This window comes from Denticeps clupeoides, unplaced genomic scaffold (assembly GCF_900700375.1).
Source record: "Denticeps clupeoides unplaced genomic scaffold, fDenClu1.1, whole genome shotgun sequence".
Lineage (NCBI taxonomy): Eukaryota > Metazoa > Chordata > Actinopteri > Clupeiformes > Denticipitidae > Denticeps > Denticeps clupeoides.
The window spans coordinates 13110-36380 of NW_021629933.1; the positions used below are offsets into that span (position 1 = coordinate 13110).

Genomic DNA, 23271 nt, shown 5'->3' on the forward strand with positions numbered 1-23271 from the left:
CCAGCAAATACCGCACACGTTCCGAGAATGGCACGCCACGGCGCCTTTTTCAGGTTATCGCTTCTCGGCCTTTTGGCTAAGATCAAGTGTAGTATCTGTTCTTATCAGTTTAATATCTGATACGTCCCCCAGCGGGGGACTACATATTAAGCGGATTTTTAGAACAGGGAGTCGGCAAAGGAGCTTGCTCCATCCGCTCCACGCATCGACCCAGTATTGCAGTGCCTCTGGGAGCGGTGCACTTTCTCTGTTGTGTTGCAAATAAAAACTTACCACTCCAACTTGTTGCCTTTTCTCCATCATGTTTTTGACATTCAAAGGCAAGTTTTTTATTCCTTGATATGTTTTCAAGCGCCTTTTTGTTTAAAAGTCCAAGATTTTCAAGCAGGGGTTGCTTACGGCCATACCAGCAGAAGAACGTCTGATCTTGGAAGCTAAGAAGGCTTGGGCCTGGTTAGTACTTGGATGGGAGACTGCCTGTGAAAACCAGGTGTTACAGCTATTGAGAAACGTTTTCAAAATGAAGTTTTTTACATTGCCTTGTCAGCTTTTTTTCAAAGTTAGTTAAGAGGTATTTTTAGTTTTTGTTACGTTTTCCCGCCTTTTTTTTTTTTTTTTTTTTTTTTTTTTTTACAAGCTGCTCTTTGGTTTTCGTGTCCGTGCCTGCTCTGTGACAATCGTTCGACAGTCGTTCACTGGCTTAACTGTGGAATAGGGTGGAGCTGAATTGATAAGGCGGGGTTGTCCGGCCCTCGGCCTTAAGGTGCGACGCACCCTGATGTCAGCACCAAACACACAAGAGACACTCTCCACCTTTACGGCCCTGTTGTTGTCGCTTGGGCTTCTCTTCATCACGTACAAATCTTTCGCCTTTTACTAAAGATTTCCGTGGAGAGGGGCGTCAACAAGCTCACAATATTTTTGGGGGCTCTGTTTTGACAGAGCTACACGATGGGTTCAAAGAATACTTAAGAAAACGTGGTGTGTTGTGCGCTACGTATACGCGCACCATCCAGCAAATACCGCACACGTTCCGAGAATGGCACGCCACGGCGCCTTTTTCAGGTTATCGCTTCTCGGCCTTTTGGCTAAGATCAAGTGTAGTATCTGTTCTTATCAGTTTAATATCTGATACGTCCCCCAGCGGGGGACTACATATTAAGCGGATTTTTAGAACAGGGAGTCGGCAAAGGAGCTTGCTCCATCCGCTCCACGCATCGACCCAGTATTGCAGTGCCTCTGGGAGCGGTGCACTTTCTCTGTTGTGTTGCAAATAAAAACTTACCACTCCAACTTGTTGCCTTTTCTCCATCATGTTTTTGACATTCAAAGGCAAGTTTTTTATTCCTTGATATGTTTTCAAGCGCCTTTTTGTTTAAAAGTCCAAGATTTTCAAGCAGGGGTTGCTTACGGCCATACCAGCAGAAGAACGTCTGATCTTGGAAGCTAAGAAGGCTTGGGCCTGGTTAGTACTTGGATGGGAGACTGCCTGTGAAAACCAGGTGTTACAGCTATTGAGAAACGTTTTCAAAATGAAGTTTTTTACATTGCCTTGTCAGCTTTTTTTCAAAGTTAGTTAAGAGGTATTTTTAGTCTTTGTTACGTTTTCCCGCCTTTTTTCTTCTTTTTTTCTTTTTTTTTTTTTTACAAGCTGCTCTTTGGTTTTCGTGTCCGTGCCTGCTCTGTGACAATCGTTCGACAGTCGTTCACTGGCTTAACTGTGGAATAGGGTGGAGCTGAATTGATAAGGCGGGGTTGTCCGGCCCTCGGCCTTAAGGTGCGACGCACCCTGATGTCAGCACCAAACACACAAGAGACACTCTCCACCTTTACGGCCCTGTTGTTGTCGCTTGGGCTTCTCTTCATCACGTACAAATCTTTCGCCTTTTACTAAAGATTTCCGTGGAGAGGGGCGTCAACAAGCTCACAATATTTTTGGGGGCTCTGTTTTGACAGAGCTACACGATGGGTTCAAAGAATACTTAAGAAAACGTGGTGTGTTGTGCGCTACGTATACGCGCACCATCCAGCAAATACCGCACACGTTCCGAGAATGGCACGCCACGGCGCCTTTTTCAGGTTATCGCTTCTCGGCCTTTTGGCTAAGATCAAGTGTAGTATCTGTTCTTATCAGTTTAATATCTGATACGTCCCCCAGCGGGGGACTACATATTAAGCGGATTTTTAGAACAGGGAGTCGGCAAAGGAGCTTGCTCCATCCGCTCCACGCATCGACCCAGTATTGCAGTGCCTCTGGGAGCGGTGCACTTTCTCTGTTGTGTTGCAAATAAAAACTTACCACTCCAACTTGTTGCCTTTTCTCCATCATGTTTTTGACATTCAAAGGCAAGTTTTTTATTCCTTGATATGTTTTCAAGCGCCTTTTTGTTTAAAAGTCCAAGATTTTCAAGCAGGGGTTGCTTACGGCCATACCAGCAGAAGAACGTCTGATCTTGGAAGCTAAGAAGGCTTGGGCCTGGTTAGTACTTGGATGGGAGACTGCCTGTGAAAACCAGGTGTTACAGCTATTGAGAAACGTTTTCAAAATGAAGTTTTTTACATTGCCTTGTCAGCTTTTTTTCAAAGTTAGTTAAGGGGTATTTTTAGTCTTTGTTACGTTTTCCCGCCTTTTTTCTTCTTTTTTTTTTTTTTTTTTTTTACAAGCTGCTCTTTGGTTTTCGTGTCCGTGCCTGCTCTGTGACAATCGTTCGACAGTCGTTCACTGGCTTAACTGTGGAATAGGGTGGAGCTGAATTGATAAGGCGGGGTTGTCCGGCCCTCGGCCTTAAGGTGCGACGCACCCTGATGTCAGCACCAAACACACAAGAGACACTCTCCACCTTTACGGCCCTGTTGTTGTCGCTTGGGCTTCTCTTCATCACGTACAAATCTTTCGCCTTTTACTAAAGATTTCCGTGGAGAGGGGCGTCAACAAGCTCACAATATTTTTGGGGGCTCTGTTTTGACAGAGCTACACGATGGGTTCAAAGAATACTTAAGAAAACGTGGTGTGTTGTGCGCTACGTATACGCGCACCATCCAGCAAATACCGCACACGTTCCGAGAATGGCACGCCACGGCGCCTTTTTCAGGTTATCGCTTCTCGGCCTTTTGGCTAAGATCAAGTGTAGTATCTGTTCTTATCAGTTTAATATCTGATACGTCCCCCAGCGGGGGACTACATATTAAGCGGATTTTTAGAACAGGGAGTCGGCAAAGGAGCTTGCTCCATCCGCTCCACGCATCGACCCAGTATTGCAGTGCCTCTGGGAGCGGTGCACTTTCTCTGTTGTGTTGCAAATAAAAACTTACCACTCCAACTTGTTGCCTTTTCTCCATCATGTTTTTGACATTCAAAGGCAAGTTTTTTATTCCTTGATATGTTTTCAAGCGCCTTTTTGTTTAAAAGTCCAAGATTTTCAAGCAGGGGTTGCTTACGGCCATACCAGCAGAAGAACCGTCTGATCTTGGAAGCTAAGAAGGCTTGGGCCTGGTTAGTACTTGGATGGGAGACTGCCTGTGAAAACCAGGTGTTACAGCTATTGAGAAACGTTTTCAAAATGAAGTTTTTTACATTGCCTTGTCAGCTTTTTTTCAAAGTTAGTTAAGAGGTATTTTTAGTCTTTGTTACGTTTTCCCGCCTTTTTTCTTTTTTTTTTTTTTTTTTTTTTTTTTACAAGCTGCTCTTTGGTTTTCGTGTCCGTGCCTGCTCTGTGACAATCGTTCGACAGTCGTTCACTGGCTTAACTGTGGAATAGGGTGGAGCTGAATTGATAAGGCGGGGTTGTCCGGCCCTCGGCCTTAAGGTGCGACGCACCCTGATGTCAGCACCAAACACACAAGAGACACTCTCCACCTTTACGGCCCTGTTGTTGTCGCTTGGGCTTCTCTTCATCACGTACAAATCTTTCGCCTTTTACTAAAGATTTCCGTGGAGAGGGGCGTCAACAAGCTCACAATATTTTTGGGGGCTCTGTTTTGACAGAGCTACACGATGGGTTCAAAGAATACTTAAGAAAACGTGGTGTGTTGTGCGCTACGTATACGCGCACCATCCAGCAAATACCGCACACGTTCCGAGAATGGCACGCCACGGCGCCTTTTTCAGGTTATCGCTTCTCGGCCTTTTGGCTAAGATCAAGTGTAGTATCTGTTCTTATCAGTTTAATATCTGATACGTCCCCCAGCGGGGGACTACATATTAAGCGGATTTTTAGAACAGGGAGTCGGCAAAGGAGCTTGCTCCATCCGCTCCACGCATCGACCCAGTATTGCAGTGCCTCTGGGAGCGGTGCACTTTCTCTGTTGTGTTGCAAATAAAAACTTACCACTCCAACTTGTTGCCTTTTCTCCATCATGTTTTTGACATTCAAAGGCAAGTTTTTTATTCCTTGATATGTTTTCAAGCGCCTTTTTGTTTAAAAGTCCAAGATTTTCAAGCAGGGGTTGCTTACGGCCATACCAGCAGAAGAACGCCCGATCTGTCTGATCTTGGAAGCTAAGAAGGCTTGGGCCTGGTTAGTACTTGGATGGGAGACTGCCTGTGAAAACCAGGTGTTACAGCTATTGAGAAACGTTTTCAAAATGAAGTTTTTTACATTGCCTTGTCAGCTTTTTTTCAAAGTTAGTTAAGAGGTATTTTTAGTCTTTGTTACGTTTTCCCGCCTTTTTTCTTCTTTTTTTTTTTTTTTTTTTTACAAGCTGCTCTTTGGTTTTCGTGTCCGTGCCTGCTCTGTGACAATCGTTCGACAGTCGTTCACTGGCTTAACTGTGGAATAGGGTGGAGCTGAATTGATAAGGCGGGGTTGTCCGGCCCTCGGCCTTAAGGTGCGACGCACCCTGATGTCAGCACCAAACACACAAGAGACACTCTCCACCTTTACGGCCCTGTTGTTGTCGCTTGGGCTTCTCTTCATCACGTACAAATCTTTCGCCTTTTACTAAAGATTTCCGTGGAGAGGGGCGTCAACAAGCTCACAATATTTTTGGGGGCTCTGTTTTGACAGAGCTACACGATGGGTTCAAAGAATACTTAAGAAAACGTGGTGTGTTGTGCGCTACGTATACGCGCACCATCCAGCAAATACCGCACACGTTCCGAGAATGGCACGCCACGGCGCCTTTTTCAGGTTATCGCTTCTCGGCCTTTTGGCTAAGATCAAGTGTAGTATCTGTTCTTATCAGTTTAATATCTGATACGTCCCCCAGCGGGGGACTACATATTAAGCGGATTTTTAGAACAGGGAGTCGGCAAAGGAGCTTGCTCCATCCGCTCCACGCATCGACCCAGTATTGCAGTGCCTCTGGGAGCGGTGCACTTTCTCTGTTGTGTTGCAAATAAAAACTTACCACTCCAACTTGTTGCCTTTTCTCCATCATGTTTTTGACATTCAAAGGCAAGTTTTTTATTCCTTGATATGTTTTCAAGCGCCTTTTTGTTTAAAAGTCCAAGATTTTCAAGCAGGGGTTGCTTACGGCCATACCAGCAGAAGAACCGATCTGTCTGATCTTGGAAGCTAAGAAGGCTTGGGCCTGGTTAGTACTTGGATGGGAGACTGCCTGTGAAAACCAGGTGTTACAGCTATTGAGAAACGTTTTCAAAATGAAGTTTTTTACATTGCCTTGTCAGCTTTTTTTCAAAGTTAGTTAAGAGGTATTTTTAGTCTTTGTTACGTTTTCCCGCCTTTTTTCTTTTTTTTTTTTTTTTTTTTTTTTACAAGCTGCTCTTTGGTTTTCGTGTCCGTGCCTGCTCTGTGACAATCGTTCGACAGTCGTTCACTGGCTTAACTGTGGAATAGGGTGGAGCTGAATTGATAAGGCGGGGTTGTCCGGCCCTCGGCCTTAAGGTGCGACGCACCCTGATGTCAGCACCAAACACACAAGAGACACTCTCCACCTTTACGGCCCTGTTGTTGTCGCTTGGGCTTCTCTTCATCACGTACAAATCTTTCGCCTTTTACTAAAGATTTCCGTGGAGAGGGGCGTCAACAAGCTCACAATATTTTTGGGGGCTCTGTTTTGACAGAGCTACACGATGGGTTCAAAGAATACTTAAGAAAACGTGGTGTGTTGTGCGCTACGTATACGCGCACCATCCAGCAAATACCGCACACGTTCCGAGAATGGCACGCCACGGCGCCTTTTTCAGGTTATCGCTTCTCGGCCTTTTGGCTAAGATCAAGTGTAGTATCTGTTCTTATCAGTTTAATATCTGATACGTCCCCCAGCGGGGGACTACATATTAAGCGGATTTTTAGAACAGGGAGTCGGCAAAGGAGCTTGCTCCATCCGCTCCACGCATCGACCCAGTATTGCAGTGCCTCTGGGAGCGGTGCACTTTCTCTGTTGTGTTGCAAATAAAAACTTACCACTCCAACTTGTTGCCTTTTCTCCATCATGTTTTTGACATTCAAAGGCAAGTTTTTTATTCCTTGATATGTTTTCAAGCGCCTTTTTGTTTAAAAGTCCAAGATTTTCAAGCAGGGGTTGCTTACGGCCATACCAGCAGAAGAACCCGATCTTGTCTGATCTTGGAAGCTAAGAAGGCTTGGGCTTGGTTAGTACTTGGATGGGAGACTGCCTGTGAAAACCAGGTGTTACAGCTATTGAGAAACGTTTTCAAAATGAAGTTTTTTACATTGCCTTGTCAGCTTTTTTTCAAAGTTAGTTAAGAGGTATTTTTAGTCTTTGTTACGTTTTCCCGCCTTTTTTTTTTTTTTTTTTTTTTTTTTTTTTTTTACAAGCTGCTCTTTGGTTTTCGTGTCCGTGCCTGCTCTGTGACAATCGTTCGACAGTCGTTCACTGGCTTAACTGTGGAATAGGGTGGAGCTGAATTGATAAGGCGGGGTTGTCCGGCCCTCGGCCTTAAGGTGCGACGCACCCTGATGTCAGCACCAAACACACAAGAGACACTCTCCACCTTTACGGCCCTGTTGTTGTCGCTTGGGCTTCTCTTCATCACGTACAAATCTTTCGCCTTTTACTAAAGATTTCCGTGGAGAGGGGCGTCAACAAGCTCACAATATTTTTGGGGGCTCTGTTTTGACAGAGCTACACGATGGGTTCAAAGAATACTTAAGAAAACGTGGTGTGTTGTGCGCTACGTATACGCGCACCATCCAGCAAATACCGCACACGTTCCGAGAATGGCACGCCACGGCGCCTTTTTCAGGTTATCGCTTCTCGGCCTTTTGGCTAAGATCAAGTGTAGTATCTGTTCTTATCAGTTTAATATCTGATACGTCCCCCAGCGGGGGACTACATATTAAGCGGATTTTTAGAACAGGGAGTCGGCAAAGGAGCTTGCTCCATCCGCTCCACGCATCGACCCAGTATTGCAGTGCCTCTGGGAGCGGTGCACTTTCTCTGTTGTGTTGCAAATAAAAACTTACCACTCCAACTTGTTGCCTTTTCTCCATCATGTTTTTGACATTCAAAGGCAAGTTTTTTATTCCTTGATATGTTTTCAAGCGCCTTTTTGTTTAAAAGTCCAAGATTTTCAAGCAGGGGTTGCTTACGGCCATACCAGCAGAAGAACGTCTGATCTTGGAAGCTAAGAAGGCTTGGGCCTGGTTAGTACTTGGATGGGAGACTGCCTGTGAAAACCAGGTGTTACAGCTATTGAGAAACGTTTTCAAAATGAAGTTTTTTACATTGCCTTGTCAGCTTTTTTTCAAAGTTAGTTAAGAGGTATTTTTAGTCTTTGTTACGTTTTCCCGCCTTTTTTCTTCTTTTTTTTTTTTTTTTTTTTTTTTACAAGCTGCTCTTTGGTTTTCGTGTCCGTGCCTGCTCTGTGACAATCGTTCGACAGTCGTTCACTGGCTTAACTGTGGAATAGGGTGGAGCTGAATTGATAAGGCGGGGTTGTCCGGCCCTCGGCCTTAAGGTGCGACGCACCCTGATGTCAGCACCAAACACACAAGAGACACTCTCCACCTTTACGGCCCTGTTGTTGTCGCTTGGGCTTCTCTTCATCACGTACAAATCTTTCGCCTTTTACTAAAGATTTCCGTGGAGAGGGGCGTCAACAAGCTCACAATATTTTTGGGGGCTCTGTTTTGACAGAGCTACACGATGGGTTCAAAGAATACTTAAGAAAACGTGGTGTGTTGTGCGCTACGTATACGCGCACCATCCAGCAAATACCGCACACGTTCCGAGAATGGCACGCCACGGCGCCTTTTTCAGGTTATCGCTTCTCGGCCTTTTGGCTAAGATCAAGTGTAGTATCTGTTCTTATCAGTTTAATATCTGATACGTCCCCCAGCGGGGGACTACATATTAAGCGGATTTTTAGAACAGGGAGTCGGCAAAGGAGCTTGCTCCATCCGCTCCACGCATCGACCCAGTATTGCAGTGCCTCTGGGAGCGGTGCACTTTCTCTGTTGTGTTGCAAATAAAAACTTACCACTCCAACTTGTTGCCTTTTCTCCATCATGTTTTTGACATTCAAAGGCAAGTTTTTTATTCCTTGATATGTTTTCAAGCGCCTTTTTGTTTAAAAGTCCAAGATTTTCAAGCAGGGGTTGCTTACGGCCATACCAGCAGAAGAACGTCTGATCTTGGAAGCTAAGAAGGCTTGGGCCTGGTTAGTACTTGGATGGGAGACTGCCTGTGAAAACCAGGTGTTACAGCTATTGAGAAACGTTTTCAAAATGAAGTTTTTTACATTGCCTTGTCAGCTTTTTTTCAAAGTTAGTTAAGAGGTATTTTTAGTCTTTGTTACGTTTTCCCGCCTTTTTTCTTCTTTTTTTTTTTTTTTTTTTTACAAGCTGCTCTTTGGTTTTCGTGTCCGTGCCTGCTCTGTGACAATCGTTCGACAGTCGTTCACTGGCTTAACTGTGGAATAGGGTGGAGCTGAATTGATAAGGCGGGGTTGTCCGGCCCTCGGCCTTAAGGTGCGACGCACCCTGATGTCAGCACCAAACACACAAGAGACACTCTCCACCTTTACGGCCCTGTTGTTGTCGCTTGGGCTTCTCTTCATCACGTACAAATCTTTCGCCTTTTACTAAAGATTTCCGTGGAGAGGGGCGTCAACAAGCTCACAATATTTTTGGGGGCTCTGTTTTGACAGAGCTACACGATGGGTTCAAAGAATACTTAAGAAAACGTGGTGTGTTGTGCGCTACGTATACGCGCACCATCCAGCAAATACCGCACACGTTCCGAGAATGGCACGCCACGGCGCCTTTTTCAGGTTATCGCTTCTCGGCCTTTTGGCTAAGATCAAGTGTAGTATCTGTTCTTATCAGTTTAATATCTGATACGTCCCCCAGCGGGGGACTACATATTAAGCGGATTTTTAGAACAGGGAGTCGGCAAAGGAGCTTGCTCCATCCGCTCCACGCATCGACCCAGTATTGCAGTGCCTCTGGGAGCGGTGCACTTTCTCTGTTGTGTTGCAAATAAAAACTTACCACTCCAACTTGTTGCCTTTTCTCCATCATGTTTTTGACATTCAAAGGCAAGTTTTTTATTCCTTGATATGTTTTCAAGCGCCTTTTTGTTTAAAAGTCCAAGATTTTCAAGCAGGGGTTGCTTACGGCCATACCAGCAGAAGAACGTCTGATCTTGGAAGCTAAGAAGGCTTGGGCCTGGTTAGTACTTGGATGGGAGACTGCCTGTGAAAACCAGGTGTTACAGCTATTGAGAAACGTTTTCAAAATGAAGTTTTTTACATTGCCTTGTCAGCTTTTTTTCAAAGTTAGTTAAGAGGTATTTTTAGTCTTTGTTACGTTTTCCCGCCTTTTTTCTTTTTTTTTTTTTTTTTTTTTTTACAAGCTGCTCTTTGGTTTTCGTGTCCGTGCCTGCTCTGTGACAATCGTTCGACAGTCGTTCACTGGCTTAACTGTGGAATAGGGTGGAGCTGAATTGATAAGGCGGGGTTGTCCGGCCCTCGGCCTTAAGGTGCGACGCACCCTGATGTCAGCACCAAACACACAAGAGACACTCTCCACCTTTACGGCCCTGTTGTTGTCGCTTGGGCTTCTCTTCATCACGTACAAATCTTTCGCCTTTTACTAAAGATTTCCGTGGAGAGGGGCGTCAACAAGCTCACAATATTTTTGGGGGCTCTGTTTTGACAGAGCTACACGATGGGTTCAAAGAATACTTAAGAAAACGTGGTGTGTTGTGCGCTACGTATACGCGCACCATCCAGCAAATACCGCACACGTTCCGAGAATGGCACGCCACGGCGCCTTTTTCAGGTTATCGCTTCTCGGCCTTTTGGCTAAGATCAAGTGTAGTATCTGTTCTTATCAGTTTAATATCTGATACGTCCCCCAGCGGGGGACTACATATTAAGCGGATTTTTAGAACAGGGAGTCGGCAAAGGAGCTTGCTCCATCCGCTCCACGCATCGACCCAGTATTGCAGTGCCTCTGGGAGCGGTGCACTTTCTCTGTTGTGTTGCAAATAAAAACTTACCACTCCAACTTGTTGCCTTTTCTCCATCATGTTTTTGACATTCAAAGGCAAGTTTTTTATTCCTTGATATGTTTTCAAGCGCCTTTTTGTTTAAAAGTCCAAGATTTTCAAGCAGGGGTTGCTTACGGCCATACCAGCAGAAGAACGCCCGATCTTGTCTGATCTTGGAAGCTAAGAAGGCTTGGGCTTGGTTAGTACTTGGATGGGAGACTGCCTGTGAAAACCAGGTGTTACAGCTATTGAGAAACGTTTTCAAAATGAAGTTTTTTACATTGCCTTGTCAGCTTTTTTTCAAAGTTAGTTAAGAGGTATTTTTAGTCTTTGTTACGTTTTCCCGCCTTTTTTCTTCTTTTTTTTTTTTTTTTTTTTTTACAAGCTGCTCTTTGGTTTTCGTGTCCGTGCCTGCTCTGTGACAATCGTTCGACAGTCGTTCACTGGCTTAACTGTGGAATAGGGTGGAGCTGAATTGATAAGGGGGGGTTGTCCGGCCCTCGGCCTTAAGGTGCGACGCACCCTGATGTCAGCACCAAACACACAAGAGACACTCTCCACCTTTACGGCCCTGTTGTTGTCGCTTGGGCTTCTCTTCATCACGTACAAATCTTTCGCCTTTTACTAAAGATTTCCGTGGAGAGGGGCGTCAACAAGCTCACAATATTTTTGGGGGCTCTGTTTTGACAGAGCTACACGATGGGTTCAAAGAATACTTAAGAAAACGTGGTGTGTTGTGCGCTACGTATACGCGCACCATCCAGCAAATACCGCACACGTTCCGAGAATGGCACGCCACGGCGCCTTTTTCAGGTTATCGCTTCTCGGCCTTTTGGCTAAGATCAAGTGTAGTATCTGTTCTTATCAGTTTAATATCTGATACGTCCCCCAGCGGGGGACTACATATTAAGCGGATTTTTAGAACAGGGAGTCGGCAAAGGAGCTTGCTCCATCCGCTCCACGCATCGACCCAGTATTGCAGTGCCTCTGGGAGCGGTGCACTTTCTCTGTTGTGTTGCAAATAAAAACTTACCACTCCAACTTGTTGCCTTTTCTCCATCATGTTTTTGACATTCAAAGGCAAGTTTTTTATTCCTTGATATGTTTTCAAGCGCCTTTTTGTTTAAAAGTCCAAGATTTTCAAGCAGGGGTTGCTTACGGCCATACCAGCAGAAGAACGCCCGATCTGTCTGATCTTGGAAGCTAAGAAGGCTTGGGCCTGGTTAGTACTTGGATGGGAGACTGCCTGTGAAAACCAGGTGTTACAGCTATTGAGAAACGTTTTCAAAATGAAGTTTTTTACATTGCCTTGTCAGCTTTTTTTCAAAGTTAGTTAAGAGGTATTTTTAGTCTTTGTTACGTTTTCCCGCCTTTTTTCTTTTTTTTTTTTTTTTTTTTTTTTTTACAAGCTGCTCTTTGGTTTTCGTGTCCGTGCCTGCTCTGTGACAATCGTTCGACAGTCGTTCACTGGCTTAACTGTGGAATAGGGTGGAGCTGAATTGATAAGGCGGGGTTGTCCGGCCCTCGGCCTTAAGGTGCGACGCACCCTGATGTCAGCACCAAACACACAAGAGACACTCTCCACCTTTACGGCCCTGTTGTTGTCGCTTGGGCTTCTCTTCATCACGTACAAATCTTTCGCCTTTTACTAAAGATTTCCGTGGAGAGGGGCGTCAACAAGCTCACAATATTTTTGGGGGCTCTGTTTTGACAGAGCTACACGATGGGTTCAAAGAATACTTAAGAAAACGTGGTGTGTTGTGCGCTACGTATACGCGCACCATCCAGCAAATACCGCACACGTTCCGAGAATGGCACGCCACGGCGCCTTTTTCAGGTTATCGCTTCTCGGCCTTTTGGCTAAGATCAAGTGTAGTATCTGTTCTTATCAGTTTAATATCTGATACGTCCCCCAGCGGGGGACTACATATTAAGCGGATTTTTAGAACAGGGAGTCGGCAAAGGAGCTTGCTCCATCCGCTCCACGCATCGACCCAGTATTGCAGTGCCTCTGGGAGCGGTGCACTTTCTCTGTTGTGTTGCAAATAAAAACTTACCACTCCAACTTGTTGCCTTTTCTCCATCATGTTTTTGACATTCAAAGGCAAGTTTTTTATTCCTTGATATGTTTTCAAGCGCCTTTTTGTTTAAAAGTCCAAGATTTTCAAGCAGGGGTTGCTTACGGCCATACCAGCAGAAGAACGCCCGATCTTGTCTGATCTTGGAAGCTAAGAAGGCTTGGGCTTGGTTAGTACTTGGATGGGAGACTGCCTGTGAAAACCAGGTGTTACAGCTATTGAGAAACGTTTTCAAAATGAAGTTTTTTACATTGCCTTGTCAGCTTTTTTTCAAAGTTAGTTAAGAGGTATTTTTAGTCTTTGTTACGTTTTCCCGCCTTTTTTCTTCTTTTTTTTTTTTTTTTTTTTTTTTTTTACAAGCTGCTCTTTGGTTTTCGTGTCCGTGCCTGCTCTGTGACAATCGTTCGACAGTCGTTCACTGGCTTAACTGTGGAATAGGGTGGAGCTGAATTGATTAGGCGGGGTTGTCCGGCCCTCGGCCTTAAGGTGCGACGCACCCTGATGTCAGCACCAAACACACAAGAGACACTCTCCACCTTTACGGCCCTGTTGTTGTCGCTTGGGCTTCTCTTCATCACGTACAAATCTTTCGCCTTTTACTAAAGATTTCCGTGGAGAGGGGCGTCAACAAGCTCACAATATTTTTGGGGGCTCTGTTTTGACAGAGCTACACGATGGGTTCAAAGAATACTTAAGAAAACGTGGTGTGTTGTGCGCTACGTATACGCGCACCATCCAGCAAATACCGCACACGTTCCGAGAATGGCACGCCACGGCGCCTTTTTCAGGTTATCGCTTCTCGGCCTTTTGGCTAAGATCAAGTGTAGTATCTGTTCTTATCAGTTTAATATCTGATACGTCCCCCAGCGGGGGACTACATATTAAGCGGATTTTTAGAACAGGGAGTCGGCAAAGGAGCTTGCTCCATCCGCTCCACGCATCGACCCAGTATTGCAGTGCCTCTGGGAGCGGTGCACTTTCTCTGTTGTGTTGCAAATAAAAACTTACCACTCCAACTTGTTGCCTTTTCTCCATCATGTTTTTGACATTCAAAGGCAAGTTTTTTATTCCTTGATATGTTTTCAAGCGCCTTTTTGTTTAAAAGTCCAAGATTTTCAAGCAGGGGTTGCTTACGGCCATACCAGCAGAAGAACGCCCGATCTTGTCTGATCTTGGAAGCTAAGAAGGCTTGGGCCTGGTTAGTACTTGGATGGGAGACTGCCTGTGAAAACCAGGTGTTACAGCTATTGAGAAACGTTTTCAAAATGAAGTTTTTTACATTGCCTTGTCAGCTTTTTTTCAAAGTTAGTTAAGAGGTATTTTTAGTCTTTGTTACGTTTTCCCGCCTTTTTTCTTTTTTTTTTTTTTTTTTTTTTTTTTTTTTACAAGCTGCTCTTTGGTTTTCGTGTCCGTGCCTGCTCTGTGACAATCGTTCGACAGTCGTTCACTGGCTTAACTGTGGAATAGGGTGGAGCTGAATTGATTAGGCGGGGTTGTCCGGCCCTCGGCCTTAAGGTGCGACGCACCCTGATGTCAGCACCAAACACACAAGAGACACTCTCCACCTTTACGGCCCTGTTGTTGTCGCTTGGGCTTCTCTTCATCACGTACAAATCTTTCGCCTTTTACTAAAGATTTCCGTGGAGAGGGGCGTCAACAAGCTCACAATATTTTTGGGGGCTCTGTTTTGACAGAGCTACACGATGGGTTCAAAGAATACTTAAGAAAACGTGGTGTGTTGTGCGCTACGTATACGCGCACCATCCAGCAAATACCGCACACGTTCCGAGAATGGCACGCCACGGCGCCTTTTTCAGGTTATCGCTTCTCGGCCTTTTGGCTAAGATCAAGTGTAGTATCTGTTCTTATCAGTTTAATATCTGATACGTCCCCCAGCGGGGGACTACATATTAAGCGGATTTTTAGAACAGGGAGTCGGCAAAGGAGCTTGCTCCATCCGCTCCACGCATCGACCCAGTATTGCAGTGCCTCTGGGAGCGGTGCACTTTCTCTGTTGTGTTGCAAATAAAAACTTACCACTCCAACTTGTTGCCTTTTCTCCATCATGTTTTTGACATTCAAAGGCAAGTTTTTTATTCCTTGATATGTTTTCAAGCGCCTTTTTGTTTAAAAGTCCAAGATTTTCAAGCAGGGGTTGCTTACGGCCATACCAGCAGAAGAACGTCTGATCTTGGAAGCTAAGAAGGCTTGGGCCTGGTTAGTACTTGGATGGGAGACTGCCTGTGAAAACCAGGTGTTACAGCTATTGAGAAACGTTTTCAAAATGAAGTTTTTTACATTGCCTTGTCAGCTTTTTTTCAAAGTTAGTTAAGAGGTATTTTTAGTCTTTGTTACGTTTTCCCGCCTTTTTTCTTCTTTTTTTTTTTTTTTTTTTTTTTTTTACAAGCTGCTCTTTGGTTTTCGTGTCCGTGCCTGCTCTGTGACAATCGTTCGACAGTCGTTCACTGGCTTAACTGTGGAATAGGGTGGAGCTGAATTGATTAGGTGGGGTTGTCCGGCCCTCGGCCTTAAGGTGCGACGCACCCTGATGTCAGCACCAAACACACAAGAGACACTCTCCACCTTTACGGCCCTGTTGTTGTCGCTTGGGCTTCTCTTCATCACGTACAAATCTTTCGCCTTTTACTAAAGATTTCCGTGGAGAGGGGCGTCAACAAGCTCACAATATTTTTGGGGGCTCTGTTTTGACAGAGCTACACGATGGGTTCAAAGAATACTTAAGAAAACGTGGTGTGTTGTGCGCTACGTATACGCGCACCATCCAGCAAATACCGCACACGTTCCGAGAATGGCACGCCACGGCGCCTTTTTCAGGTTATCGCTTCTCGGCCTTTTGGCTAAGATCAAGTGTAGTATCTGTTCTTATCAGTTTAATATCTGATACGTCCCCCAGCGGGGGACTACATATTAAGCGGATTTTTAGAACAGGGAGTCGGCAAAGGAGCTTGCTCCATCCGCTCCACGCATCGACCCAGTATTGCAGTGCCTCTGGGAGCGGTGCACTTTCTCTGTTGTGTTGCAAATAAAAACTTACCACTCCAACTTGTTGCCTTTTCTCCATCATGTTTTTGACATTCAAAGGCAAGTTTTTTATTCCTTGATATGTTTTCAAGCGCCTTTTTGTTTAAAAGTCCAAGATTTTCAAGCAGGGGTTGCTTACGGCCATACCAGCAGAAGAACGCCGATCTTGATCTTGGAAGCTAAGAAGGCTTGGGCCTGGTTAGTACTTGGATGGGAGACTGCCTGTGAAAACCAGGTGTTACAGCTATTGAGAAACGTTTTCAAAATGAAGTTTTTTACATTGCCTTGTCAGCTTTTTTTCAAAGTTAGTTAAGAGGTATTTTTAGTCTTTGTTACGTTTTCCCGCCTTTTTTCTTCTTTTTTTTTTTTTTTTTTTTTTACAAGCTGCTCTTTGGTTTTCGTGTCCGTGCCTGCTCTGTGACAATCGTTCGACAGTCGTTCACTGGCTTAACTGTGGAATAGGGTGGAGCTGAATTGATTAGGCGGGGTTGTCCGGCCCTCGGCCTTAAGGTGCGACGCACCCTGATGTCAGCACCAAACACACAAGAGACACTCTCCACCTTTACGGCCCTGTTGTTGTCGCTTGGGCTTCTCTTCATCACGTACAAATCTTTCGCCTTTTACTAAAGATTTCCGTGGAGAGGGGCGTCAACAAGCTCACAATATTTTTGGGGGCTCTGTTTTGACAGAGCTACACGATGGGTTCAAAGAATACTTAAGAAAACGTGGTGTGTTGTGCGCTACGTATACGCGCACCATCCAGCAAATACCGCACACGTTCCGAGAATGGCACGCCACGGCGCCTTTTTCAGGTTATCGCTTCTCGGCCTTTTGGCTAAGATCAAGGGTGGAGACTGCGATCGCTTCCTAAATAGACCAAGGGCTTGTGCCGATTTATGGCCAAATCCATTTCTATTTGGGAGGAAATTGTACTGTTTTTTTGCAGGTATTTCTTAAGAACTTTGTAGGTAAGTAGTCATTTAATTTGTATATTGCTGGTTTCGAGTTCTAATTTATTTTTTATTTTTTTGAGCTTGCTGGTTAGGTTTGTGTGTTTAATTGCTTGTTTAGGTGTTAGGTGCCTCCACTATGTCGGCTGTTCGAGCTGGCAGGTGGAGGCACCACAGCGTACGTTTCTTGTTTAGAGAAAACAATGGGGTAAAATGTACGATGTCACGACTAGATTTCTCAAGACACCTGGTGCAGAAGTTGTTGAAATTCAGGGTTGAAGACATTAACTGCATTATAGCTCTACCACAGAGCAATGGTTTTGATTTAAGCTTAAGAACAGCAAATTTGTTAAGAGAGTTTTGGGTTCGTTTCGAACATGTTAAAGAACAGTTTACTATGTTCAAGGTAGAGAAACTGTCGGATATCTCCAGGAAAGTAGTGGTTGTAAGAATGTTTAATGAAACTGTGACAGGGGAAGATATATGCGTTTGGCTAGGGAGGTTCTGCTCAGTAAAAGGTACACCTATGAAAGTGGTGGACGAGGATGGCATCTGGACCTGCGCTTGGAGGATTCCCATTCAACAATGGGAAGATCCAAGCGCACACCAGGGCCTGAAACAAATACCACAAGTGATAGTGTTGGGGGAGAATCGGGGCTACATCCACTATCAAGGCATGCCTAAGGTTTGCAGAAAGTGTGGGGAATTAGGACATTTGGCAGAGGCATGCCAAAAGTTATTTTGTGGCAAATGCAGAGAAATTGGGCACAGCTATGAGAATTGTACTAATAGTAGAAAGTGTAACCTCTGTGGGGAAACCAGTCACCTCTACAGGGACTGCCCCAAATCCTTTGCAAACAAGTTAAAAACAGCAAAAATGGCTACGAGACAGCAAGGGCAAGTAGAAGAAGGGGTGGAGCCAGAGGTTTTGGCGGGAACAGAACAAAGAGAAGGGGGCGGGGGGCATGAGGGAGAGGGCAGTCTAGAACAAGAAGGAGGTGGAGTCAATGAAAAGAGAGGAGGGGAACAAAGAGAAAATGGTGGAGATCAAGAAATGGCAGGAAATGGAAACAAAGAGAAAGTTGGAGCAATAGAAGATAATAGAAAAGGGGAGGAGGAGGAACTTTACGCAGTACAGAGGGGAGAAGAAGTATGTGAGGGTTCATCTGTTCCAACAAGGTCGGATTTATGTCAGTGTCAGGGGGAGGAGAGTGAATCACAGGATACTCCCCCCAACGCTCAACCGAACAAAAGACCAGCACGATCCCCCTTGGAAACAGGGGAGAAAAGATGGAGGGCATCGCAGAGAACAGGAAGCTCGTCATCAGGGGACCGAAGCAACCAGTGGCCGGCAAACTCCCCTCATGAAGTGTCCTTTATGAGGGTAGAGCTCAAATCATCTACACCCAGGACACAACAGGTAAGGTTTAACCCAGAGGTAGAACAAGAGGGGGACTCTACACCGTCCTCTAAATGTTTAACAATTAAAGAAGAGGAAGTGTCGTACAACATTAATTAATACACAGACCCTCCTGATGCAAGCAAAGTCTAATTTTACCTTATAAAATGACTATCAGAATAACAACATTAAATGTCAGAAGCATAAAGTCAATGGTTAGAGCACAGAGTATTTTATCCTTCTTAAGTGCCATTAATGCAGATATAATTTTATTACAAGAGTGCTCCTTGCCTTTTTTAAAATCATATAAGAAATGGGAAAACCTTTGGGCACACGGGCCATCCATATGGAGTGGCTCAAATGAAAACAAAGCAGATGGGGTTGCTATTTTATGTAAAAACCCACACATTGAGGTAAAAGGTAGCACAGTGGTAAGACCAGGACGAGTGCTTTTAACACATCTGACATTTTTAGATAGGGATTTTAAGGTCTTAAATGTTTATGGTTTTAATGATAAAGACAAACGTTATAACCTTTTAAGAGATTTACAGGTCCACATGCTCGGGAGGGTGCCATTAATGGTAGGTGGGGATTTTAATTGTGTTTTATCTAAAACAGATAGGAAAGGAGGGGGAGAAGATTTTAAAATCGATAAAACATCTATTCTGTTGCAAGGAATTGTTAGAGATTTTAAAATGATTGACTGTTACAGGGCAATTCATCCCAGAGAAAATGGTTTCACCTGGGTAAGTGGTGATTACTCAAGAGCCTCCCGTATTGATTTTATGTTTACTAGAGACTGTTCTCCAAATGAAGCAATTTTAACCCCACTCTTTTTTTCAGACCACTTTATGCTTTCATGCACCCTGAAATTATCCACAGGTGTGACTGTTGGAGGTGGCCTGTGGAAGTTGAACTGCTCCCTGCTGGAGGATGAGGAGATTGTTACAGAGTACAGAGTACAATATGGCCTCTGGAGGTCCCTCCAAGATTTCTATGAGACACGAATAGAATGGTGGGAGATGGTGAAAGAACGAACAAGACTCTTCTTTAAATTTAAAGGCAAACAAAAGAAAAACAAAGAATCGAGGAAAATGAACGGGCTGCAAAAGAGATTGCAGAGATATTTTAACCTTTTAAACAGCGGGATGAATTGCAAGGAATTAATAAAAGAAACTAAAGGACAAATGAAGGTCTTGGCAGAAACCAAAAGTAAAGGGGTCATTATGAGAAGTCGGGAAAGAGATATAGAAGAGGGAGAAAAATGCACGAGATATTTTTTTAAGAAAATAATGACGAAAGGAGGAAAAATTACAGTTTTAAAAGAAAATGGTAATACATTCGAAGATACACCAAGCATTTTAAAAGAAATTGAACAGTTTTATGGGGACCTATATAAATCAAAGGATATTAATGAAGAAGTCCTGAAAGAGGTATTACAGGCGGTAGGGAAAAAAATTGGGAGATCAAAGTACGGCTTTAAATCAAGATTTTACTCTTTTAGAATTACAGGGTGCTTTGAAAGGTTTTAAACTGGGGAAGTCGCCGGGTGAGGATGGCCTCCCTGTCGAGTTTTATAAAACCTTTTGGGATATTTTAGCAGAAGACATTTTAATGGCTTTTAAAGACTTTGCAAATTTAGATAGACTTACCCTGATGGTTTTAGAGGAGGAATCGTGACCCTGTTGGGTAAAAACTGGAGATAAAACCGACATACGAAATTGGAGACCAATTACACTTTTAAACCTGGACTGCAAACTTTTTAGTAAGATTTTATCACAACGTATGTCAATGGTTTTAAAGGACTTGATCCACCCAGACCAAGCCTGTGCCATCCCAGGGAAGAAGATAACGGACAGCCTAGTACTGATCCGAGACGCCATCTGTTATGCGAGAGACAGAAACATTAGGCTCTTAGTATTAAATTTAGACTTTGAAAAAGCCTTTGATCGGGTCTCGCACCAGTACCTGTTTCAGGTACTGAGAAAAATGGGGTTTTCGGGCAAATTCTTAAAATGGGTGGAATTGCTATACAGGGACATAAATAGCAAGATCTTGGTTAATGGGGTTTTGTCCAAAACAATAGACATTTGTTCTGGCGTTCGTCAGGGGTGTCCGCTATCTCCGCTCCTGTTCGTGGCATGCATTGAGCCGTTGGCACAGATCTTGCGAAGGGACCAATGGATCAGCGGGCTGAGTTTACCAGGTGGGTTAACTGCAAAGTGCGTTTTATACATGGATGATGTGACTCTTTTAAGCACAGATGCCACATCGGCCCAAAGAGCTCTGGAGTTGACAGAATGGTATGGAGAGGCATCAGGAGCAAAGCTCAACAGGCGCAAGTCTGAGGCCCAGCTCTTTGGGTCGTGGGGGGGAATACCAACAGAGATGGACGTGGATTTTAAACAAACAAATCTGAGAATTTTAGGGGTTAAATTTGATAAAGAAGGGGGAGGACGGGACAATTGGAATGAGGTTTTAGGAAAAGTAAAGAGCAGACTTGGTTTCTGGGCTCTGAGAAGTCTGACGATGGAAGGGAAAATTTTAATTATTAAAGCAGTGATTTTACCTTTGCTTTTATTGTTGTCTTCTGTTTTTATTCCTCCTAGGGTCTTCTTGGTGAGCCTGGATAGGGCAGTGTTTTACTTCCTATGGGGGTCTAAATGGGAAAGACTGAAAAGAATGGAGGTAAAAAAAAGTAAAAAGAAAGGAGGAAAGGGCCTCCCAGACCCCTACTTATTCCTTGGAAGTAAGTACACTGCCCTACATCTTAAGTATGCAACAAACCCCGCCAAAGAAGATAAAGCCGCGGCCATGGTCAGGTTCTGGATGGGATCGTATCTAAGACACCTGAAGTTGATGCCAAGAGACCACACAACTCCTGTGTCTTTTACTTTGCCCCCCCAATATGTTTTTATTAAAACCTTTTTAAAGAAACATAACATAGAGAAGGAGAACATTCTAACACTTACAAATAGTAAAGAAATTGTTTCTCTTGTGCAGGGTCGGGAGGAGGTGATCCCAGTGCGCGGCCTCTCTGCAGAGGAAGCAGAGAAGGTTTGGCGCAATGTGGCCTGCCCCAGACTCCAGAACAGACACAAAGACCTTTCGTGGTTGGCGGCTCATGAGATCCTCCCGGTTAGGGCTGTAATGCACTCCCGGGGCATGGGAAGGACAGCAGAATGCCCACGCCCAGGGTGTGGCGCCACCGAAACGGTGTGGCATGCTCTCTGGGAGTGTGGGGCGGCAAGGGACCTGTGGGCCAGAACCGGAATCCTACAATGCCCGGGCCTGCCAGCAGGGGAGGCCCGAACACTAGACTGCTGGGAGGCAGTTTATGGGGTTGGCCAGAGCATGGAAGCACTGAACAGGAAAGATTTTCAAAAGCTCTGGTGCACCCTGAATAGTGTCAAAGATGCTATATGGGCCTCCAGAAACCTGCTGGTGGGGAAACGCGTGACGGCGACGCCTCAGATGGAACAGCAGCTAGTCCAGGCGTCACTGAGGGCGTACACCGCACGTCGTCATCCGGAGGAGGAAGCCGGGGTAACCACAGGAAGGTCCCGGTCGCCCCCAGACTGACCGCTCGTAGATGCCCCCCTACAGCATCCAGGCGACAGGCAGGAGCAGCGGGCCAAAAGGGAGAGGATCTCCTCTGAGCCCAAAAGAGGCAAGTCGAGTGCTTGGAACTGAGGTGGGAGGAACTGGGATCACCAACCCTCGCTACCCCGACATGATGCCAGAGAAAAGAAAAGATTTTAAAAGACAACTAAAAATGTGCTAAATTCTCGTTTAATTGCTATTTATTGAATTTTTCTTTTTACTACTTGTGTTTTTTAATTTTTTAGTTAAACATAGAAATTGTTATGGCTATTGTGTTTTCAACTTTTTGGAATGTAATTTGTAAAACAAAGATGATTTTCTCTGTAATGTAAAATAAAATAATAAAAAAAAAAAAAAAAAAATCTGTTCTTATCAGTTTAATATCTGATACGTCCCCCAGCGGGGGACTACATATTAAGCGGATTTTTAGAACAGGGAGTCGGCAAAGGAGCTTGCTCCATCCGCTCCACGCATCGACCCAGTATTGCAGTGCCTCTGGGAGCGGTGCACTTTCTCTGTTGTGTTGCAAATAAAAACTTACCACTCCAACTTGTTGCCTTTTCTCCATCATGTTTTTGACATTCAAAGGCAAGTTTTTTATTCCTTGATATGTTTTCAAGCGCCTTTTTGTTTAAAAGTCCAAGATTTTCAAGCAGGGGTTGCTTACGGCCATACCAGCAGAAGAACGCCCGATCTTGTCTGATCTTGGAAGCTAAGAAGGCTTGGGCCTTGGTTAGTACTTGGATGGGAGACTGCCTGTGAAAACCAGGTGTTACAGCTATTGAGAAACGTTTTCAAAATGAAGTTTTTTACATTGCCTTGTCAGCTTTTTTTCAAAGTTAGTTAAGAGGTATTTTTAGTCTTTGTTACGTTTTCCCGCCTTTTTTCTTCTTTTTTTTTTTTTTTTTTTTTTTTTACAAGCTGCTCTTTGGTTTTCGTGTCCGTGCCTGCTCTGTGACAATCGTTCGACAGTCGTTCACTGGCTTAACTGTGGAATAGGGTGGAGCTGAATTGATTAGGCGGGGTTGTCCGGCCCTCGGCCTTAAGGTGCGACGCACCCTGATGTCAGCACCAAACACACAAGAGACACTCTCCACCTTTACGGCCCTGTTGTTGTCGCTTGGGCTTCTCTTCATCACGTACAAATCTTTCGCCTTTTACTAAAGATTTCCGTGGAGAGGGGCGTCAACAAGCTCACAATATTTTTGGGGGCTCTGTTTTGACAGAGCTACACGATGGGTTCAAAGAATACTTAAGAAAACGTGGTGTGTTGTGCGCTACGTATACGCGCACCATCCAGCAAATACCGCACACGTTCCGAGAATGGCACGCCACGGCGCCTTTTTCAGGTTATCGCTTCTCGGCCTTTTGGCTAAGATCAAGTGTAGTATCTGTTCTTATCAGTTTAATATCTGATACGTCCCCCAGCGGGGGACTACATATTAAGCGGATTTTTAGAACAGGGAGTCGGCAAAGGAGCTTGCTCCATCCGCTCCACGCATCGACCCAGTATTGCAGTGCCTCTGGGAGCGGTGCACTTTCTCTGTTGTGTTGCAAATAAAAACTTACCACTCCAACTTGTTGCCTTTTCTCCATCATGTTTTTGACATTCAAAGGCAAGTTTTTTATTCCTTGATATGTTTTCAAGCGCCTTTTTGTTTAAAAGTCCAAGATTTTCAAGCAGGGGTTGCTTACGGCCATACCAGCAGAAGAACGTCTGATCTTGGAAGCTAAGAAGGCTTGGGCCTGGTTAGTACTTGGATGGGAGACTGCCTGT

At 44.6% G+C, this 23271-nt stretch overlaps 34 non-coding genes and 2 pseudogenes across 34 annotated transcripts; all 36 read left to right on the top strand.

Moving 5' to 3' along the window:
• The first annotated feature begins 56 nt into the window (after window positions 1-56).
• LOC114777588 (U2 spliceosomal RNA) lies at window positions 57-247 on the top strand. Its single transcript, XR_003745914.1, has one exon. It is a non-coding gene; the product is annotated as a U2 spliceosomal RNA (small nuclear RNA).
• Window positions 248-832: 585 nt separating this feature from the next.
• On the top strand, window positions 833-946 carry LOC114777633 (U5 spliceosomal RNA). The gene has a single exon (XR_003745957.1). It is a non-coding gene; the product is annotated as a U5 spliceosomal RNA (small nuclear RNA).
• A 122-nt stretch (window positions 947-1068) lies between these two features.
• Window positions 1069-1259, top strand: LOC114777589 (U2 spliceosomal RNA). The gene has a single exon (XR_003745915.1). It is a non-coding gene; the product is annotated as a U2 spliceosomal RNA (small nuclear RNA).
• Window positions 1260-1846: 587 nt separating this feature from the next.
• Window positions 1847-1960, top strand: LOC114777634 (U5 spliceosomal RNA). The gene has a single exon (XR_003745958.1). It is a non-coding gene; the product is annotated as a U5 spliceosomal RNA (small nuclear RNA).
• A 122-nt stretch (window positions 1961-2082) lies between these two features.
• On the top strand, window positions 2083-2273 carry LOC114777590 (U2 spliceosomal RNA). The gene has a single exon (XR_003745916.1). It is a non-coding gene; the product is annotated as a U2 spliceosomal RNA (small nuclear RNA).
• A 586-nt stretch (window positions 2274-2859) lies between these two features.
• LOC114777635 (U5 spliceosomal RNA) lies at window positions 2860-2973 on the top strand. The gene has a single exon (XR_003745959.1). It is a non-coding gene; the product is annotated as a U5 spliceosomal RNA (small nuclear RNA).
• Window positions 2974-3095: 122 nt separating this feature from the next.
• On the top strand, window positions 3096-3286 carry LOC114777591 (U2 spliceosomal RNA). Its single transcript, XR_003745917.1, has one exon. It is a non-coding gene; the product is annotated as a U2 spliceosomal RNA (small nuclear RNA).
• Window positions 3287-3875: 589 nt separating this feature from the next.
• LOC114777636 (U5 spliceosomal RNA) lies at window positions 3876-3989 on the top strand. Its single transcript, XR_003745960.1, has one exon. It is a non-coding gene; the product is annotated as a U5 spliceosomal RNA (small nuclear RNA).
• A 122-nt stretch (window positions 3990-4111) lies between these two features.
• On the top strand, window positions 4112-4302 carry LOC114777592 (U2 spliceosomal RNA). The gene has a single exon (XR_003745918.1). It is a non-coding gene; the product is annotated as a U2 spliceosomal RNA (small nuclear RNA).
• A 594-nt stretch (window positions 4303-4896) lies between these two features.
• Window positions 4897-5010, top strand: LOC114777637 (U5 spliceosomal RNA). The gene has a single exon (XR_003745961.1). It is a non-coding gene; the product is annotated as a U5 spliceosomal RNA (small nuclear RNA).
• A 122-nt stretch (window positions 5011-5132) lies between these two features.
• Window positions 5133-5323, top strand: LOC114777593 (U2 spliceosomal RNA). Its single transcript, XR_003745919.1, has one exon. It is a non-coding gene; the product is annotated as a U2 spliceosomal RNA (small nuclear RNA).
• A 592-nt stretch (window positions 5324-5915) lies between these two features.
• On the top strand, window positions 5916-6029 carry LOC114777638 (U5 spliceosomal RNA). The gene has a single exon (XR_003745962.1). It is a non-coding gene; the product is annotated as a U5 spliceosomal RNA (small nuclear RNA).
• Window positions 6030-6151: 122 nt separating this feature from the next.
• Window positions 6152-6342, top strand: LOC114777594 (U2 spliceosomal RNA). Its single transcript, XR_003745920.1, has one exon. It is a non-coding gene; the product is annotated as a U2 spliceosomal RNA (small nuclear RNA).
• Window positions 6343-6938: 596 nt separating this feature from the next.
• LOC114777639 (U5 spliceosomal RNA) lies at window positions 6939-7052 on the top strand. The gene has a single exon (XR_003745963.1). It is a non-coding gene; the product is annotated as a U5 spliceosomal RNA (small nuclear RNA).
• Window positions 7053-7174: 122 nt separating this feature from the next.
• LOC114777595 (U2 spliceosomal RNA) lies at window positions 7175-7365 on the top strand. The gene has a single exon (XR_003745921.1). It is a non-coding gene; the product is annotated as a U2 spliceosomal RNA (small nuclear RNA).
• A 589-nt stretch (window positions 7366-7954) lies between these two features.
• LOC114777640 (U5 spliceosomal RNA) lies at window positions 7955-8068 on the top strand. Its single transcript, XR_003745964.1, has one exon. It is a non-coding gene; the product is annotated as a U5 spliceosomal RNA (small nuclear RNA).
• Window positions 8069-8190: 122 nt separating this feature from the next.
• Window positions 8191-8381, top strand: LOC114777596 (U2 spliceosomal RNA). The gene has a single exon (XR_003745922.1). It is a non-coding gene; the product is annotated as a U2 spliceosomal RNA (small nuclear RNA).
• A 585-nt stretch (window positions 8382-8966) lies between these two features.
• On the top strand, window positions 8967-9080 carry LOC114777641 (U5 spliceosomal RNA). The gene has a single exon (XR_003745965.1). It is a non-coding gene; the product is annotated as a U5 spliceosomal RNA (small nuclear RNA).
• Window positions 9081-9202: 122 nt separating this feature from the next.
• On the top strand, window positions 9203-9393 carry LOC114777597 (U2 spliceosomal RNA). The gene has a single exon (XR_003745923.1). It is a non-coding gene; the product is annotated as a U2 spliceosomal RNA (small nuclear RNA).
• A 585-nt stretch (window positions 9394-9978) lies between these two features.
• On the top strand, window positions 9979-10092 carry LOC114777642 (U5 spliceosomal RNA). Its single transcript, XR_003745966.1, has one exon. It is a non-coding gene; the product is annotated as a U5 spliceosomal RNA (small nuclear RNA).
• Window positions 10093-10214: 122 nt separating this feature from the next.
• Window positions 10215-10405, top strand: LOC114777598 (U2 spliceosomal RNA). The gene has a single exon (XR_003745924.1). It is a non-coding gene; the product is annotated as a U2 spliceosomal RNA (small nuclear RNA).
• Window positions 10406-11002: 597 nt separating this feature from the next.
• LOC114777643 (U5 spliceosomal RNA) lies at window positions 11003-11116 on the top strand. Its single transcript, XR_003745967.1, has one exon. It is a non-coding gene; the product is annotated as a U5 spliceosomal RNA (small nuclear RNA).
• A 122-nt stretch (window positions 11117-11238) lies between these two features.
• LOC114777599 (U2 spliceosomal RNA) lies at window positions 11239-11429 on the top strand. Its single transcript, XR_003745925.1, has one exon. It is a non-coding gene; the product is annotated as a U2 spliceosomal RNA (small nuclear RNA).
• A 597-nt stretch (window positions 11430-12026) lies between these two features.
• On the top strand, window positions 12027-12140 carry LOC114777644 (U5 spliceosomal RNA). The gene has a single exon (XR_003745968.1). It is a non-coding gene; the product is annotated as a U5 spliceosomal RNA (small nuclear RNA).
• Window positions 12141-12262: 122 nt separating this feature from the next.
• Window positions 12263-12453, top strand: LOC114777600 (U2 spliceosomal RNA). The gene has a single exon (XR_003745926.1). It is a non-coding gene; the product is annotated as a U2 spliceosomal RNA (small nuclear RNA).
• Window positions 12454-13055: 602 nt separating this feature from the next.
• On the top strand, window positions 13056-13169 carry LOC114777645 (U5 spliceosomal RNA). Its single transcript, XR_003745969.1, has one exon. It is a non-coding gene; the product is annotated as a U5 spliceosomal RNA (small nuclear RNA).
• Window positions 13170-13291: 122 nt separating this feature from the next.
• On the top strand, window positions 13292-13482 carry LOC114777601 (U2 spliceosomal RNA). The gene has a single exon (XR_003745927.1). It is a non-coding gene; the product is annotated as a U2 spliceosomal RNA (small nuclear RNA).
• Window positions 13483-13628: 146 nt separating this feature from the next.
• LOC114777663 (uncharacterized) lies at window positions 13629-13746 on the top strand (annotated as a pseudogene).
• Window positions 13747-14084: 338 nt separating this feature from the next.
• LOC114777646 (U5 spliceosomal RNA) lies at window positions 14085-14198 on the top strand. Its single transcript, XR_003745970.1, has one exon. It is a non-coding gene; the product is annotated as a U5 spliceosomal RNA (small nuclear RNA).
• A 122-nt stretch (window positions 14199-14320) lies between these two features.
• Window positions 14321-14511, top strand: LOC114777602 (U2 spliceosomal RNA). The gene has a single exon (XR_003745928.1). It is a non-coding gene; the product is annotated as a U2 spliceosomal RNA (small nuclear RNA).
• A 591-nt stretch (window positions 14512-15102) lies between these two features.
• On the top strand, window positions 15103-15216 carry LOC114777647 (U5 spliceosomal RNA). Its single transcript, XR_003745971.1, has one exon. It is a non-coding gene; the product is annotated as a U5 spliceosomal RNA (small nuclear RNA).
• A 122-nt stretch (window positions 15217-15338) lies between these two features.
• LOC114777603 (U2 spliceosomal RNA) lies at window positions 15339-15529 on the top strand. The gene has a single exon (XR_003745929.1). It is a non-coding gene; the product is annotated as a U2 spliceosomal RNA (small nuclear RNA).
• A 592-nt stretch (window positions 15530-16121) lies between these two features.
• LOC114777648 (U5 spliceosomal RNA) lies at window positions 16122-16235 on the top strand. The gene has a single exon (XR_003745972.1). It is a non-coding gene; the product is annotated as a U5 spliceosomal RNA (small nuclear RNA).
• A 5570-nt stretch (window positions 16236-21805) lies between these two features.
• On the top strand, window positions 21806-22009 carry LOC114777618 (uncharacterized; annotated as a pseudogene).
• Window positions 22010-22610: 601 nt separating this feature from the next.
• Window positions 22611-22724, top strand: LOC114777649 (U5 spliceosomal RNA). The gene has a single exon (XR_003745973.1). It is a non-coding gene; the product is annotated as a U5 spliceosomal RNA (small nuclear RNA).
• A 122-nt stretch (window positions 22725-22846) lies between these two features.
• LOC114777604 (U2 spliceosomal RNA) lies at window positions 22847-23037 on the top strand. The gene has a single exon (XR_003745930.1). It is a non-coding gene; the product is annotated as a U2 spliceosomal RNA (small nuclear RNA).
• Window positions 23038-23271: the final 234 nt, after the last annotated feature.